Below are 6000 nucleotides of genomic sequence, written 5' to 3' on the forward strand. Positions count from 1 at the left end.
AATGGAGTTCATTCAACTTATTTGCAGTTTGGAAATGAATGGGTTTAATAAAGTGATATTTATCAGTGTATGTACTAAATATATATAATTTTATGATGTTATACATAATGTTTACATATTATCTGTTATTGGAAATTGTTTAACCGTAATAATTTTATTATGCCTTTGAACACACTATAAGTTATATAAAGTATTTAAGGGTTTAATTATAATTAGAGCAAGGGAAACGTAAGTAATCAATCAACTTTCTGCCTTTGCGAAAAAATGTCATGACCTTGTAAGTCTTGTGGGTTATGGTTATTGAATGGTGATTTTACATGAAACCTTGGCTTCTTTATGTTGCTATTAAGAGGTTCATTACCCTTTTTTTTTTAAAAAGGAAGACAGGTAAGTTGTCTTTGAAAAATGGAAAATACAGACTGTTCCTGCCATTTAAAAAAAAATCTAATTTATTATTCCCAGCCACACAATTTTAAATTCTATTTGAAAGTATTATTTATAAAAGGGTTATTCCTAATTCCTAAGGCAAAGGACTAGGAAATGTAGAAAATGCAATGGACTCTGGCTATCCATTTGATGTACAATTCTGAAGCAATCTGTGCTTTGAACAGTAAACTAAAGTAACACTTAAGGAAGATGTTATACATACGAGAAAATATTGTTCATGGAACCAAGAATCACTGGGACAATAAAATATAGTAAATTAGAAATGAATGCAACATTTCCATCAGGACCTTGAACATGCGCTGCAGTGATGTATTATTATGTGTTAATGTCTTAGAAACTCAGATTAAAACATCAAGTATTTGAAGGAAAACAGAGGAGACTCATTATAAACAGGGACAAGGATACCAACTATCATCAACTTACAGACATGTTATTCCACTAGTTAGGAGAGAGACATTAACATTGAATAACCTTTGCATAATCAATGTCTGTAGTACAATGTAGATAGATCGAAATGTCACGTTCATTTCCAAATAACTATTCCAAAGTAACTATATTTTATTGCCATACAGAATTTGTGAGGGTGATAAAATGTATAATTTTACGCTATACTAAGGGTAAACGACTATCAAATACAGAAAAATGCAAGGTATAGCTAGTTATTTGTTCCATTTGATATACAGTCTAAGACATACAGTATCTAGACAGTTAATGTAAATTTGCCTGCAGCATGCAGCTACATATATTAAGTATTGTAAATGTCAACGTGCATGTATCTGTAATAGTTATATGTCATGCACAATAGCTTGGAGCCATGACTGTTAGCATCAAGTAGCTGCACTAGAAAGGAAGGTATGTGAAATGCATATGCTATTAGGGTATAACACGATCAATGTAGAAAAATGCAAGGGAGATAGCATAATATGATAATACAATCACCACTCTACAGTATCTGGACATATATTTGTGTTTGCCTGCAGCATAGCACTATACATATACTTTAAATGTCAACTTGTATGTATCAGTAAGAGTAATATTTCATCCACAATGGCTTGGAGCTATGACTGTTACAATCAAGTAGCTGTACCAGTCTGAGTCTGAGATAACCAAGTGACAATTTGATAGATGGCTACTGTGTGCAGGAATTACAAAGATGGCAGCTTGACTATATATCTTCTTGGTTGATGTTTATATGAAACTACACGTACATATGGAAGTCAGAATCAGTTATTGCAAAACAGAAAATTTCTGGTAAATGGTAACTGAAAGATTGAAATAAATTTTCTACAAGATTTTTACTTTCTCGATCATTAAAGATTCATCACTTACAGTAACATGTACATTCCAATACATACCGGGTACTTAGATGTTGATTACATGTATTAACCAGAAAGTAATTTTAGATAGAGCCAGTGTATCAAATGTGACATTGCAGGACTCAAATAATGGCATTTTTCTTGTCCCTGCTTTAGGCAAGTGACTTTTCAAAAATGACTTTAACTGTCCACCTGGGCAAGTAAAATTTCTTATGGTTATTTGAGTGTAAGCCATTTGTATATTGTGATATAACCAGTGCATGTGAAAGTTTTGAATGTATTTTTTATTTGAAAATATTATGCAGTCTAGAATAAAATGACAGGAATAGTTTATTTAAAGTATGACTTGATAACTGCTTGCCATACAATCCACTATTTTTATATCTGAAGCAAGTAAAATAACTCAATGACAGTCTTCAACTTGTACATTGTGATGTTGAATAGATTGTTGATATTGAGTTGGACCTATTGTAAGAAGTTCAAATATAAAAATTAAATTTTATAAAAGTCTACTTTGCCCCAAAGTTCAAATTTGTTGTTTCGTTTTTGTTTGTTTTATTATTAATTTGTTTAAATTTGTTTGATTAGAAATTGTTGTTGTTTTTGTTTTTGTTTTGCACCAAAATATATACAGACCAGAAAAATTGTTGTTAAACATAGATTCATTGAGTGTGTGTATTTAAATAAGACATTTGTTATCACCAGATTCGGCATCTGGAAGCAAAATCCATGGAGTGTGAAAATCAATCTAATGATTACTCTTCAATGTCCTCCCTTGACCATTTTCTGTTGCTAAACAACTAGAACACCCATGTAGCAAGGTTATGTGAGGTCACAAGTGTAAATACCTTTCGTCTGACCATGGCATTGAGTGAGTGTGGTGTTAATAGAAGCTGACATGTGTAGATGCATCCGCATGTACATATGGGAAGCCAGCTGTAAAATTTATGAAGGAGAATATTAAAATAGAATGACAGCGGCTACTTGGCTGTCTAATTTACCAATATGTGCTGTCTCATTGCAAGAAAGCAATCACAGCTGAAGGTCTGCTTGATCAAACCGGGAATGTCACAAGTTCACTGATTAGCTTTCTAGGGAGTGTAATTATTTTCGTGTCAACTGAAAAGATGAGTTGAATAAATCTGACATCCTCTGTTCGTGAACAGCATGCCATCTTAGCAGGTTCTGTTGATATTTAACTATTACTCTAGCCATTAAAAGAGCTACCATATTACTTTCTGATGGGTTTCAAAGATGAGAAGTATAAGGTATGCTGTTAATTTATCATGAATCGTATTTCTTTTTAACTGTAATAATACAATACTAGTATTAAATGTGAGATAAATCTTCGATTAGTTTGTATATCGAAACTACTGGTTTGGCTCTCAACTTTAATGGCGTTAGCTATAAATATCTAGCTGAAGCAGTGTTGCACCAAAATTAATCAGCATAAAATTGAATTACTTTCTCTGACAGGTAATTCTTTGTAAACTACATGTATTATAAATACAGGCAGATTTATCTAGATATAAAGTGAATCAATACAATAACTTACAAAAGCGATGTGGCTCTAGCCAAAATGTTTTATCTGCCAAAGTACATTGTAAAGTGTATAGCCAAAGTGTGAAAAATGTCTCTGTTGAAATTTTGAACAACCAAATGATTCTGTTCCTAGTAAATCATGCCAATTTTCATAATAGGAAGACTTCAGATTTGCCATACCATATTTGCTATTTTCAATCCTTTTTTTGTTATGCACATATTTATGAGTAATTACATGTGCTAATGCTTGCATGCACATTCCAGTGATATTTGCAAGATAGTGCAGTTACTGTACCAAAACATGTCATGTATGCAAATCGTGTGATCACACATGATTTACTGAAATTTGTTGTTTTGGACAAACTTATAAGTACTAATAACAGAACCAAATGCCACTTGAGTGCCAGTGTGGGTACTCAGGTGTCTGTACTCATGCTTGTAGTGTTTTCTGCTGTACTTTCATGGGCATAGCAAGTGATAATACAGCCACAGAGAGGATCACAAGCACTCATGCAAATACCTTGTCTATACTTACACTCATGCATGATGGGGTTCTGTCATATTCTGAGCTATTCACATGACAGTTGAATATGAGTGAATTTTAGTACATGTACATATGTACAATTTACTGGTATACGGTTTATATGTGCTTCCGTCATCATTTCAATATCTCATCGAATGTGAAAATTAGGTCACTTTGGATATTGAAGATATATATTTCCTACTGTATTGATTTCTTATTTAGCTAATAGAAGTTTTGGAATATGATAAATAGTCATTTTTTTAATGATCTAACATGATTTAAAAGGGAAATGCCTTCAAGTTGTTTCACCAGTTGAAAGCTAACCTGTGAACATATGTATGTATTCAGGTTCAGTCTCTGCTTATTATAGCTAAGTTAGCTGAAAAGATTTTTGCACCTATATTAATCAGCATGAACATGGGATCACTGTCACTTGTAAATTGTTATGACTTCATGTTATAAAGGCAATACATTTATTGACTTTTTTAATACATAAGTGATGTGGCTATAAGAACAGTTTTCAAAAAAAAAATTATGAGCCTAGCTAGATCTAGTGGAGCCAAAACATGAAATATTGTATTTCTGCTTAAAAATATCGTGTGACATGTAAATACATTTACAGCAGTAAAACAATACTAGTGTAACAGAAGTTATGCACAGGATATAACATATATAAGATAACTAATAGGATTAGGAAATACAAATCAGTGAGTGACAGTTGAAAAAATATTGACAGTATAATCACTGTTGGCTATATACTAATCAATTATGATGTGACCTATATTTCCACCATCTGTTGTAATACAGTATGAAGTGTCAATCAAAAACAAGTGTGCTGTCCAATGCAATACATTGCAGAAGGAATTTTGGCTTTGTGCTGTGAGTATTAAACTTGTTTGACAGTTTTATTTGACAATTTAAGACATCAAGGAATGTTTTTAAAAATCTTCATTTTAAGTATACTTATTTTCACCCATTGAACTAGTTACCCTTCTGCCACAACCATTATCTTTATTTTTTACATGAACTTGACCTGAAGAGGGTTTTTAATAACTTTGTCATACACGAAACCAGTTGAGAACTATGGCTTCTATGAAGGCATGTTGTTTTGCAGTTTGAGTACATGAGACTGTGTCCATAAGTCACTATGAACACAGAATGGACACTATTTCACATCTGAATTGCCATTAAATCTAGAATCCATAAATCATCTATTATGACTGGAACACTTACCATTACTAAATACACGTATTACATGAATCACATGAATACGAAAAGGAAATCTATCATTTTTTACGTCACAGGAGAAATGTCGTGATAGGAAATAAAACCATTTCAGTTCTGAAACAGTTCAATTTTTATCTCTAATGAATTGAAATTCCCCGGGAGGAAATGGGAAAACCTGCCAGAGATAAATCTTTTGATAACGCTAGAAGTTTATCTGATTTCCAGCAAGTGGATACAAGACAACTAATCCATCTTTACATTGAGAATGCGATGTGACAGTTGTAACAGTCAGAAAATTTGAAGACATTGTTTGCATACAGATAGCTTGGGTTCATGTTTCCATCAGCAATGCATCATGTCATAAAGACTACCCAGAATTGCTGTCTATCTTCAGTGTAACAATATACCATCATCTATGCTTTGTAAGTAAATCATAAATTTTATTTACTATTCAGTTGTTTCGTTTTAGATGCAGTTTTTCATTTTATTTGTTATTCATTATATTGATGTGGAAGGTGATCCTAAAGATGCTGTACAGAAATAGGTTTCAGCAGATATGCATTGATGCAGCACTGCAATATACATGCACATGTGAAGAATTCCTGTGTGATGCTGCATTATCAGAGATAGGCTATCAGCAGAGAAAATACAAATTGACCCGTCGTCAAGTAATCGTCAAATTGTATGATCATATTACATAAGCAAGCTAATTTCTTTTAATTTTATAGGTACTTTAAGTGTGAAGTTTCTCACAAATCTTTTGTGGCGACATCTCACAGAGCTTGCAATTGCCTGTGATTTAATTTGTTGCTGATATGCGATAAAGTGATGGACATATTTGCTGTAATATTGCTTCTTTGTCTGACAGACTTTCTTTGAATGGCAATACATGCCGATGAATTTTTTTCTTCAGAATTTGACCTTGATTGACAGCCAAGGCAATAT

The sequence above is a fragment of the Glandiceps talaboti genome, chromosome 7, assembly GCF_964340395.1.
Source record: "Glandiceps talaboti chromosome 7, keGlaTala1.1, whole genome shotgun sequence".
Taxonomy (NCBI): Eukaryota; Metazoa; Hemichordata; class Enteropneusta; family Spengelidae; genus Glandiceps; species Glandiceps talaboti.